This window comes from Staurois parvus, unplaced genomic scaffold (genome assembly GCF_062004578.1).
Source record: "Staurois parvus isolate SC_StPar_1 unplaced genomic scaffold, SC_StPar_1.0 ptg000047l, whole genome shotgun sequence".
In the NCBI taxonomy this organism is placed as follows: domain Eukaryota; kingdom Metazoa; phylum Chordata; class Amphibia; order Anura; family Ranidae; genus Staurois; species Staurois parvus.
This window is the reverse complement of record NW_028317843.1, coordinates 6,901,352-6,914,914: the sequence shown is the minus strand read 5'-3', so window position 1 is coordinate 6,914,914 and position 13,563 is coordinate 6,901,352. Positions and strand designations below refer to the sequence as shown.

Sequence of the window (13,563 nt, the reverse complement as noted above, 5' to 3'; positions counted from 1 at the left end):
ATGTAAACGGGCGCTTCACCACTGACTACTGATGTAAAGTAGCATTCACCACTGACCATCAATGTGAAGGGGCACTTCACCACTGACTGCCAATGGAAGGGGGAACTTCACCACCTATCACCAATGTAAGGGGGAACTTCACCACCTATCACCAATGTAAGGGGGAACTTCACCACCTATCACCAATGTAAGGGGGAACTTCACCACTTATCACCAATGTAAGGGGGAACTTCACCACCTATCACCAATGTAAGGGGGAACTTCACCCTGACTACCAATATAGGGGGCACATCACCACAAATTGAAGGGGACAGTTCACCAGTGACTACTAATATAAGAGGACACTTCACCACTGACCTCCAATGTGAGGGGGCATTTCATCACCTACATAAAAAATCAAGGGGGCTCTATGCAACTGACAATCAATGTAAGGGGGCACTTTACTACTGAACACCAATGTATGGTGACACTTCTCAGCTGACTAACAATGTAAAGTGACACTTCACCATGCTGGGTGTCATTGAAGCTGAAAAAAGAGTGGCTCACCATAGCTGGATTAGTAAGTCTGTGGGAGACAGTGCTACAGAACAGGTAAGTATAGAAACCTAAATATTGTGCCTATATGTTTAGTATTCAAATATTTGTTTCGGGAGCCCAACCACCTACTTCACAATCTTTAAATCAACATCTGAGTGTCATTTATTTGTAGAAAAAAGTGTCCAAAATACTGTTCTACCTACCTTACCATTATTATATCATTTTGTAGGCCCTATTTTGAACAGAACCCCAAACATCCATTTTACAATCTATAAATCAACATTTGAGTGTCATTTATTCAGAGACGATCCCCCAGAATATTGTTACGGCTATGTGTGCATTATTTAATCATACACTGTATATACCTATTGTAATTTTAAATACAGAAATCAATATTTAAGTATTATTTAATTCCCCCACCCCACCAAAAAAAAAGCACAAAAAAACCCCACAAAATGTGTCTACATGACCAGTATTTACTCTTTTGTAGTAGGTCCTATTTTGAGCTGGATCCTCAACCATCAATTTTACACTGGAGAAATCAACATTAGAATGTAATTTATTTGCAAAAAAAGCCCTCAAAATAATGTTGTAACTATGTGCCTAGTGTTTAATAGTTTCTACAAGGCCCCAGTGAGAATAGGACATCCAACATTTATTTTAAATATAGAAGCCAGCATTTGAGTGTTATTCATGTGCAAAAAAGTCCCCAAATATTGGCTTGCTCAGTACACACACAGGCACAGGGAGAAAATGCAAACTCCATGATGGTAGTGCCATAGCTGGGATTTGAACCAACAACCCTAGTGCTACTAGGAGGAAGTGCTAACCACTTAGCCACTGTGCTATGTATTCATTTATATAACATTCTACAAATAAACAGTGCAATGTAATTTATTTGCAGGAAAAAAACCTGAAAATTGTGTTCTGACCACTTGCCCAATATTTAACCACTTCCTGACCACCCTATAGCAGAAATACTGCTACAGGGTGGCACAGCTGCACAAAATCACATATATATGCGTGATTTTGCATTTCTGGGTAGGGACGCGCACCTTACCTGTGCCGCTATTCGTGTCCCGGCTGGTGATTACTAGCCGACGCCCGGTGATTGCCGAGCATCTCCGATGGGGAGGAGAGCTGTTTGTAAACAAAACAGTTCTCCTTCCTGTTAGCTCGTGCACACTGCTTTGGATGGCTGTGCTCGGCACAGCCATGCAAAGCACTGTGCTTACAGTGAAGCACACGGACACAGCACATAGTAAAAGAGCACACAGCACATACTTAACACTTTCATCGCCCCTGATGTTAACCCCTTCTTGCCCAATGCCATTAGTACAGTGTCAGTGCTCTCTTTTTAGCACTGATCACTGTATTGGTGTTAATGGGGATGTCAGTGACACCAAGTCAGTTCCCCCCTAGTGTCAGAATGCCCGCCGCAGTCCTGCTATAAGTCGCTGATCGCCGCGATTACTAGTAAAAAAAAAAAATAAATCCCAGTATATATACTGCCATTTGTAAACGCTATCACGTAAACTTTCACGTAAACCAACTAATTTACACGAATTGGGATTCTTTTTAGCAAAGACATATAGCAGAATACATTTTGGCCTAAATTTCTAACGAAATTTTATTTTAAAAAATTTTTACTGGACATGTTTAATTGCAAAAAGTAAAAAATATAGCTTTTTTTTCTCAAAATTGTTTTTTCTTTTTATAGAGCAAAAAATAAAAAATGCACAGGCAATCAAACACTACTGAAAGAAAGCTCAATTAGTGGGAAAAAAAGGATGCAAATTTCATTTGGGTGCAACGTTGCATGACTGCGCAATTGTCAAAGTAACACAGTGCTGTAACACAAAAAATGGCCTGGTCAGGAAGGGGGGTAAATCCTCTGGAGGACAAGTAGTTAAAAAGACACCCAACCCGATGCTGGCCAGGAAACTCAATTCTGTGGGGAAACCACACAAACCGATCCGATTGCGACTTCCCTCTGGTGGCTGTACTTCTAATCCCCAGCAGATTGTTTCCCGTTTTGCAGACTTCCTTTCGCGCCTTATGCTAAACCAGATCCCTTCCCTGTGGCTCAGGCAGAAGCATTCTTCCAAGATCTCCGACTTCCTATATTATCTGAGGCAGCGCAGATGGCCCTCAACGCCAGTGTCACCATATTGGAAGTGCTTCAAGCTATCAAATCTCTACGGTCCACCGCAGCCCCAGGTCCCAATGGCTTTTCAGGTCTTTATTATAAGAAATTTGCAACCCTGTTGGCGCCCTTCTTGGCTGATTATTTCAACGAGTTATGACAGGGCTCTTTGCCCTCTCCGGACACGCTTAGAGCTCATATCTCCATGAATCCTAAGACGACCGATGGTGTGCAGGAACTGCAAGCCTTTCGGCCCATTTCTCTTCTTAATGAAGACCTGAAGATATTGGGCAAGATCCTTAGTCTTTGTATCAATAAATATTTGCGTAGTCTGGTCCACAGGGACCAAGTAGGGTTCATCCCTGGGAGGCAGGCGGGTGATAACATTCGTAAGGTGGTCCATCTTATACACTTTCTACAACAGCAGAAAATCCCGGGATTCTTACTGTCTTTAGACATATACTGTATAAAGCCTTTGATTCTCTATCCTGGGAATATCTGCGGTTTGTGCTGTCTCGTTGGGGTTTTGGGGATTCTATTCTTTCTTGGATTCAAGCCTTGTATTCTTCCTCCTTGGCTTCCATTAAATACACTAGGTATTTTTCAGATCCCTTTCTTATTTGGCGAGGGACGAGACAGGGCTGCCCCCTGTCCCTGGCGCTCTTTGTCCTGGCACTTGAGCCGCTGGCTTTAGCGCTCCGGGACGATTGTAATGTATCGGGTGTTCCATACGTGGGGCAGGAGTTTAAGTTGAACTTTTTTGCGGACGATGCCCTCTTGACTCTCACTAATCCCCTGACGACGCTTCCAAATTTGCAACAGGTTCTTGTGCGGTTCGCCTTGATTTCGGGTCTCCGTATTAATTTGGATAAGACTGTTGTTTTCAATATTACTTTGGCCTCAGATTTGGTTTTACGCCTACAATCCCACTTCCCTTACAAATAGGCTTCCTCTTCTCTTGAATACCTAGGCATTCGCTTGACCCCCACCTATGACTCGTTGTTTGCTGCAAATTATTATCCATTGCTTCGCTCTGTGTCCTCTCTTATGCACTCCTGGCAATTTCCGCACCTGTCTTGGATAGGACGGGTTAATTCAGTGAAAATGACCATCTTGCTGAAATTGTTATTCTATTTTCGCACACTCCCAATGCAGGTTCCTCCCCATTTCCTTCGATTGATCCAGGCAAATATTATGCGTTTTATCTGGGCTGATAAGCATCCCAGAGTCTCCAGAAATACGCTTTTTGTTCATAGACTCCAAGGTGGTCTTGGGGTGCCTAATATAACTAAGTATTATCAGGCAAGCCAGATTGTCCCGCTGTCTATGTTGCACGCTTCCTCTGATGTTCCTCTCTGGGTCCTGCTGGAACTGCCTAATTGTGCCCCTATTGAGACATTGATGCTTCTATGGATTCCCCCTGCCCTACGCCCTATGGCACTGAGTCCGATTTTGCTCCATGGCTTACAAGTGTGGGAGTTGGTATGCTACTCCAGTGGCCTGATGTCACCTTTCCTACCTTTGCTCCCAATTGTTAACAACCCTCTTTTCCCAGCAGGTTTAGATCAAGCAAGGGTGTTTTCTTGGTGGGTGGCCAATGGTTTTTCACAGGTGCACCATTTTTTGACTTCTCGGCCCTTCCCCACCTGGAAATCTCTTTGGGAGTCACGGGATGTCCCTCTGGCGGAGTTTTTTCATTACCTTCAATTGCGGCATTGGCTGACCTCACTGTGGGGCACCTCTGCTTTCCTGTTTTGGAAATCTGCTTTTGTACAGCTTTGTCAACAGCGTCCGGGTGCCCCGGGCCTTATTTCCCTTCTTTATGCAGCTTTGAACAGACGCTCAACTCATATTTCTCTCTCATATGTCGCTCAATGGGAGTGCGACCTTGAGGGCAGTCATGGATCTGGAGGACTGAAATAGGGCCTGGTCGTTTATAGCTAAATGTTCTTTTAATATGACCATGCTGGAGGCGCTGCAGTGATCGATGCTTTCAGGGGTTGTGGCCATCGTGGTGATGTATTGCATATCTGGTGGTCATGCCCGAGACTGATTGGTTTTTGGTCTCGTGTGTTTGGCCTCCTTTTCACCTTGTTTCATCTCCCTATACGCCGGGATGCTTGGTACGGTTTGCTTCATTGTCCCATACCAGGTATCTTGGCTCACCAGCGGAAGTTGGCTTCCTATTTGTTTTTGTCGGCCACTAGAACAACTGCTCAGGCATGGAAGCGCCCGTTTGTCTCTCTTCAGGGGCTTCAGAATGGCTAATGCATACATGGGCCCTAAAAAATAAATATCAAAAAATAAACAACAGGATGAAGGAGTCTCTCCAATCAAGAATGAAAACTAAGCCTTGAAATACATACTGTATAAGGAGCACAGCCTTTGGCCTTTCATTCAGTAGTTGTTGTAGAGCACCAGTCCCTCACTTTGTTCTATTAGTAATCTGAGGATGACATGTTAAGAGTCGTGGGATATCTGACTGCAGCTGATTACATAGAATTCAGTGAATGTTAGCACACTTACTGCATTGTAAAAAAAATATGGTCACTCAGTAAATTTGGTTCCTCTGGGTATTAGTGTATCTAACGAACCCCATAACCAGCAGCAACCAAGCATTCTTCACCAGCCAAGCCCCCTTCCACCAGCAGCCGTGACTGGGGTGAGATTAGTAACATAACATTGAGATGCCTATTCAGCTATGTAGACTGCTAGATACATGTAGCAGGCTGAGTTTAGTGTACGATGTTAATCCTCCTGATCCCGGCAGCTCCACACAGATGAAAAAAATGCATCTCTGCTGACAGAAGGCTCTTTACTTTCAGCAGAAATGTGCTTTTTGTTAATTTTTACAAAGCTCTCTGAATCAGGATTAATAGCATACATTAAGCTCAGTTTGCTGCATACATCCTGCAGGTTGGAATTGGTTTGGTTCCTTAGTGCTGTGCTTCTCACCTCTGCAAACCATGTTGACCAAGGATGAAAGGTTCTAGGATGGAGGGTTCCAATAGTAAGCAGAGGGTGAGGTTGGTCTTACACTGAACAAGCAATATACACTAGACATCTGGAGAAGGAGGGAAAGGCAGTATTAATATCTAATGCATATATGATAAAGAGGGGCACTTTATAGCACATAGTATGTAGTCAAAGGACTCGGGTATACAGTATATGCCCAATTCCACCAGGACTTCCATCAAGCCCTTTGCTGATAATACCTATTTGTATGATGGATGTTACTCTTTTCTTATATAAAGTTTGCATTACTTTTATACTGGTCTGCATCTATGCACCTATGGATAATGTTATATGCTATTTGCAATAGGTTTTCTGCTCCCAATTCATTTGATTAGACCACTGGTTAATTTACCAGGAAGGGGTCCCCTCTGTTCACAGAGGCCATGTCCTAGCTGGAGGCACTGCCAACTTTATTATCAAACCCACTCTTCCACTTAGTGAAGGTTCTGGTTCTCTTATTTACCTACAGGGTTAGTGCAATATCCTGCTTAGGAAGGGTCATTTCCCATAAACCCCACTGAAAGAAGACTACATTGGTCATTCTTTAGTGCTAGCTCACATCTGTGTGACACATTGCTAAATGTTGTCCATTTTTTAAATGCTTGATGTGTATTATAGGACCCATTAATGACAATGGCAGCACATGAAAACACTCATGGAAAGTATCAATCCAGACTAATATGAAACTTTAATCTTGCTTTTTAATATTAATATCTGTAATCGGATTGGTTGCTTTTGGTAATAATTAAACTTTTCTACTTCTGTTAGACATGAAACCACCTCTAAATAACCCTGTCTTTTCCTATAAAAGTATCAGATAATCATGCACCTATAACAAAGTCTGACTTCATCTCTATGAAGTGCATCACCCAATGACATTAAAAGTCTGACTCTGTCATCCTAAATGCATTACCTTGTAATATATGGGACAGTGCTACTAACATTGATATGTATGAATAATACGGCAAGGCATGACACTGGCTTTCTGCTCCATTCCTTGAATTACCACTGACCACAGACAGGCTTAGTAATGGCCTATATGATATGCTGTCTGTTATAGCCATGTCTGAGATAATCCCATATTGGCAATATATCAAAGCAAGGAATGATTTTTATTTGAAGGAGTAGAGTGTCCTCACTGGAATGTTCATGTCATTCCTCACAGAGAAGATCTTTCCTGTGCACGTTGTCAGTAGCTTTTCCACCTTAAAACAAAACTCCGGGCTTGAGATCTTCACCCTTGTTTGGTCACCCTACCCCCTAAAAGAAGTCGAATGATGCTGGGCTTCATTCAACTGTGAAGAGGAGAGACATTGCATCACTGGATTGATGGGAAAGTGCCAGTAAACAATGTTTTTTTTAAATATTAAATATTTGCCCAAGATAGATTTGGGCTTTAACCATTTGTCTACCAGCACCTTTTAAAGTTGGTGGAGCAGGCTGGTATATAGAATACTATAAGTCAACTGTCAGCTTTTTCTTGGAAGTGATTCAGCTTTACAGCTACCTGATCACTTAAACAAGCCCCAAAGGTACCACCACCGCCTGACTACACCCACCATGTATTTTGGGCCCCACTGCCCATCCTGTGGGCCCAAGATGGGCACAGCAGGTGTCAGCGAATGGAACGGAGGGAGATCAGCAAATGGATGTATATAAACCTGAAAGTTACAAACATTTTGTCACTTCTGGGTTCACACATGTCATTTCACAGCTGCTGAGGGGAAAAATCTGATCAAGCATGATCTGTGCTTGATCAGCTTTATTGGGGTCTAGAGGTGATACTAGGGATCTAATAGATTTCTAATATCTCCTTAAAGTGGGCTTGTCATTGCTACTTTACTATGCCTATGTGATAGCAATAAAATTAAAAGGTAAAACAAAATAAAAGTACCATATAGTATTATAAAAAAGGTAAGGCCCCCACTGCCACGTACATGTGTAAAATTAAAAATGGCTTTGGTTGACAATTGGTAAATATATCTAATAGGTCAACTGTATTACCCCTGTCAGTTTTTTATTAATCCTCCTCTTTCCCACTGGAGATATCCCTGTTCACTTTCTGTCCTGTAGACACAACAGGAAGTGAGAAGCAATCTCTTCCAAGGGAGATAAATCCCCTGTTACACAGGAATAGGTGTACCCATTGTAGGATTCCCCCTCTATTTCAGTTCTGGTTGAGTAGAAATATAGGGGTCTGATATGAATGTTTTAATATACACATATACAAGTATATATACTGTATATATATATATATATATATATATATTTATAAAAGAGTTTTTACTGCAGTTCCCTTTTCTCTTCTCAGGAAATGTGATTTGAAGTATATGACTGTGAGGTAAACACCTAGACGGCTAGAAAATGTTAACTTCCTCTTTCAAGGATAAGAAAAGCATCTTATGGTCAAACCAGTTTGAACTGGTAACTGTCATGATGGATGCTATTTTGGACTGATCATGTGCTATTAACCCGGACTTAACTCTGAGTTTGCTGTTAGGCATATGAAGATTTGATTGGATGAAAACCGTATGACCACGCCTGAATTTCTGTATGATCACGCCCAGACTTTATGTCTATATATGTAATAGTCCAAAGCTTAAGATACAGATATATATTTTGTATTACCTTAGTTCATCTCACATGAGGTGAATTTTTGTATGCTATATTATCTCCACTGCAGTGTAATAAATGCACCTTTCTTTATCAATCTGGATCTGCTATCTCATCTAGAAAGTCTCGCTTGTAGACCCCCTAACCTGAAGTTACATGGTAAAACTTAAAATGTTGGATTCCAAGATATACCTAACTAATCTTACAACTGCCCCCGCCCCCCAACACTTATACTAACCAGTGTAAGAAAGATGTGTATATTTACCTATTTTCCGGCCGCTCCAGTCCAGTCACATTCATTAGAAATCAAAGCAAGCTTATTAAAGTTTTCTCATATTTTTTTTCTCAAGCTGCTTTCATCTATGTGTCTGTCCGGGCTAAAAAAGCATCGGCGTCAGTCCCTCCAATGCCGAAGTGGATCATCTCATCCCTGTAAATTGCATGTTGGGTAGCTCCTGTGTCATGTCTTGGAAAGCTACTGTACATGACAGCCAGAATATTTCCTTCTGGCAGCAGAATCTGCTGACACCTTTGGATCAAAGGCGTTCTTCAAGTCTTCAACATTTTCGATCTTCAAGTCTTGTAAATTTTCATTTGGGTCATTTCTATAAACAAACTGAAAACAAATTCTGCTCCCAACTATTAAGCATTACTGTTGTGATATACTTATGCTGGCCATGCATGGGCAGATGTCCTGTCAGATGCCATGTGAAATCTTTTATTACATAGGACCATTGATCACTGGTATCTAATTATTTGCTATATGAGCTGTACAGAGACATTTGCAACTGCATAAAAAACCCTCTGACCTATGTTCAGGATATTGTTCACTGTTGACCACTTACTTGTTTGAGAGACTTTGCTATTTTGATCATACAAGGCAAAAGAACAAAGTGACAGGTGCTCACCCACCTATACATTCCCTGTGTTTCCTGTGTACCCTCACTGATCTGTTGGTTCATGCTAACCCACCCTATGTAAGCTTGATCCTCCTCATCAGGTGGCAGTGTTCATATTCCTTCTTTCCAGCACATAGTGGGTGAGTATTGGCAGATGGGGGCATTTCCTTACAAAAGAACCTAGTATCTTAGAAAAGTACAATAGGAAAGCTGCTTATTTGGGAACCCAATACGCCTGGACCAGCCACATTTCGTAGCCTTGCCCAACTGTGTCCAATTCCAATTGGTGGAAATCAGAAAGCAAAAAGCTACAAAAAAACCTTGACACTTTTTTCACTTACTCATTCTTTGCTGTTTTTTTACTGATGGCTTCAAAATAAAGCTGGCTAGCATCCATACGTGACTGTGACAGGTAATTTTCTATTATTTGAAGCTTAGAAAAGTAGCCTCATTCTCTTTAAATGGCCACTTTACTGAAAACAAAAAGATCCCAGTGCATCACATGCATTGAATAAAACTCCTGATAGCTTATACACTTCATACTTTTTCTGGTTTTTAGATAAAATTGAACGCCCATTTTTGCAGGTTTTTTTTTTTTTGCATTCCGCCTATATTAGTGTTTTACAAAATGTTCACAAAAAAGAACCAAATAGATCAAATACAAAATATGATTCAAAAGAAAGAGAAAACAAACACACTTCCAGTTAGGCATTCCAAGTATACAGGAGATCAGAATGTGAGGTCCTTGAGGTAGAGGTAGTCCTACAAAGATGTGTGAACACACATGGAAAACATATTCAAACGTGCGTTAGACCATGTCATAGTATCCACTATAATGGGAATTGACTTGTTCCAGAGACCCCAGAGTTTAAGGAATGTAGGAAGGCCTAAGTTTAGAAGAGAGAAAGAAAAAAAGGGGGGGGGGGGGAGTTGGTTGGGAGAGATGGGGAAGGAAGAAAAAAATTGGGGGGAAGGATTGAGATTAGAGGGGGAGGGTGTTCCAGCCTCTCCCCCTGGCTAGAACTGCCACATGTGTTTGAGCAGTGAAGATTTTTGCAGGAATTTTAAAAGCTGGGAAATGTAGGATAGTGATGTTACAAAACAAAGTCTGGGGAAAGTAGTGCATTGATTTGATGTTTGGAGTTGCAAGGTTGAAAAAAAATCCCAAAAACAACAAAATAGAACAAAACTGCCAAAACAAAATAGAACCCTTGACAGCTTACAGGGGAAAAGGAAGAAGCCAATATTACAAGTACACATTTTATATTAAATATTTCAAATGGACCGCGCTAAGGTCACAAATCAAATCCAATGTGCAAATTAAAGTGATAACAATGAACAAAATTCAAATACAATATTAGTAGTCAGTCCCAACATGTGAATATTTAGTGCAATGGTGCTGTGTCTTTAACGGTGAACCCTCATACTGAAATGACAAGTGCTTCACTGTGTTCACACTGCTGCCCCACATAGATGTAAACTCACCGTCATTTCATGACCACCTATCAAAAAAAAATGGCACTCACAAAAAAAGTGCCTTTCCTGACACTGGGTGTATTCAGCTTTGTATATTATGAATGGGAATTAAGATGGACGCCGCATTCCAGCGTGCATTCCAAATACCAGAAGTGATGTCAGCGGAAGTTGCGTCATAAGCCCTCGACGCGTTTCAACCAATAGATTGTCTTCAGGAAAGCTGAATACACCCAGTGCCAGGAAAGGCACTTTTTTGTGAGTGTCATTTTTATTGTTTGACCCTATTGTAAAGTTCTATACAGTTTTACACTATGGGACGTCTGGTTTTATTTTAATTTATGCTGAAAATATGAAATACTGCTTGTGGAGGAGAGTTTTCTAAAATTGATGCAGTTCTAGTGGAAACTTATCGGTGACTACCAGCAACCACGGTTAAGAGGGTGAAGGAATATCGGCCATCAGGACCATATTGCATACTGGGATAGTCCCAAAAGCGAGTGTGACTTACCTAGAGATAGGTGGTTATGAAATGACGGTGTGTTTACATCTATGTGGGGCACCAGTGTGATCACAGTGAAGCACTTGTCACTTTAGTATGGAGGTTCATTGTTAAGGACACAGCACCATTGCACTAAATATTCACATGTCGGGACTGACTACTAATATTGTATTTGAATTTTGTTCATTGTTATCACTTTAATTTGCACATTGGATTTGATTTGTGACCTTAGCGCGGTCCATTTGAAATATTTAAGATTTTTGTGCTGTGTATGTGAGTTCACAATTAGGACTGCTGCTGTATAGGTATCATATATATATATAGTATATTTTCAGATATTTATTTTTTCCTAAGCGCAACAGCACCCCCTTTCTTTCAACTCATTTTATATTGGTGTACCCATCTAATGAAAATTTTGTTAAAATTCTAACTGTGGCTGCGTTTTGTTAGCTTACCCAAGCCTTGTATACAAATGTGATTACCTAATATTGCTGGAGGCACTTATGTCACTTTTTTTTAATTTTTCAACTGTGCTTTTAAGAAGCCTATTTCTTCATCCCAATCATTCCTTACCTACATGCTGGTACAATTATGTACGGATTTGTCAGTGGGATATCCATCTCCAAGGAGTTCAAGACCATAAGGAGATGGAAGTTTGATTTCATGAATAGGAGATTATGAAATACATTTGACATACCTTTTCATCTCTTTGGATGTGTGTAGTATGTGTGTAGCACTATCCCCTTAGGGGCCACTAAGTTTTGGGTCCCCCTACAGCTCTGCACAGCCAGACAACATGCATATTCTTCCACACCTGCATACTGGAGTCAGTAAACAGTCCTTGAGCTTGGTTTTATGATTAGGGGTAAATAACTTGGATGGGGTTGAGGGATGTATGGGATGCCTAAGGAAAATGTGAACTGTGAGGACAAACTCCTTAGCAACTATGTACAAGCCCATGGTCAAAAAGTCACTCTTTTAAAGAGCTCTCCAACTCTCTGGTGTACCTCCTCAGACCCCAGATACATCCTCCTCTTCATCCAGCTGCCTGAGGGTATCCCTGGGCAAGGAGAGCCAGAAGCTGCCAATTTAAGAAACAGTCCCAGATGAGGAGCTAGATGTGTTCTCCACCTGAATGTCCTCTACCCTTATCCGTCCCAGGGGGTGTAAGGTTACTCACACTGTCCTTCCGGATAGCATGTTGAGTTGGTGGCTACTTTCAGGCCTTTTGCTGGGCTGGCTCCTTCCCTACTGCACAGGCTGTCTCTCCTGGAAGACAGTGGTACAGTAGAAACTCCCTTGCCCACCACCAGCCCATAGGTAGGCCCCATCCCTGAGCCCCTTTCCTAGCTCCACACTACAGCTTTCACTCCATCTTCCACCCGACACTACTCCTGCTGCTGATCAGTCTCTTTCATACATAAGGGCTGGCCTGGCCCCATGCCAAGCCTCTTGCTTGGAGATTGGCCAAGATCCCTTAAGTATGCATGTGACGATCGCGGCGTCAAACCCCCAGTCCTTCTCACCAACTTGTGACCGAAGGACTAGCCAATCTAAAACCTCGCTGTCACGTGTGTAACAATTCCACGCACAGCTGCTCCCTGCACAAAGATTTTCCAGCTAATGGACCACAATCTATATACCTGCGGCCTGAGAGCGATTGTTACTGGGTCAGGTTGATTATGCAATTAACCCTGCACACTGCCACCACCGCCTTTTTGTAGAGAAAAGGAGGATACTCGCCAATATTAGCAATAACACTATGATGTTTGAATAATCGTCTGTATGCCACTGTCACCGCAGGCAGAGGTATATAGAGGTTTACAACACACAGTAGCGCTCTTCAGAGACAGGGATTCTTAGTTTGCATTAAAGAGCTTTAGAAACAGTTCAACACTTTTCAGATAATAGGATTTATTACTAAAAAGGTTAAAAGGGTGCAATAACAATATTTACAGAAACATATGTAGCCAATATATATATAAATATACAGAGAACAATAACACAGCAAAGAGATAACAGAAAGAAGTTTTAGAGAGGTAGAGTACTTGCCAAAAGTCCTGGGTTAAGCAGATCAAGTTTCAGAGCAAAAGGGTGCCGTTCTCCTAAGTTGGTTCCGATGTTAAAAGGGAGATTTCTTCAACTCAACCCACTGCTCCAAGCATAACAGCCTTCTTCTAGGAACTCAGCAGTGTGTCTCCTTACAGCAGAGAACCAATTGCCTCATTTTGGGAGGGGTGTTGTAGGTGGGGTCTCAGGCTAGAACCAAAATCCCTCACAAGTTATACCAGGGCAATAACCTTCCCTAGGTACATGTAACATTCTATCCACAGGTAGATTAATATGCAGAATCATCTGCTGAATGTCTAGATATCAAA

General features: G+C 41.6%; 1 long non-coding RNA gene across 1 annotated transcript; it reads right to left on the bottom strand.

Annotated features, from left to right (window-relative positions):
• Positions 1–1,121: 1,121 nt before the first annotated feature.
• Positions 1,122–8,739, bottom strand: LOC149470406 (uncharacterized). The gene is made up of 2 exons (XR_016308849.1): positions 8,577–8,739; positions 1,122–4,965 (listed from the first exon to the last, which is right to left on the bottom strand). It is a non-coding gene; the product is annotated as an uncharacterized LOC149470406 (long non-coding RNA).
• Positions 8,740–13,563: the final 4,824 nt, after the last annotated feature.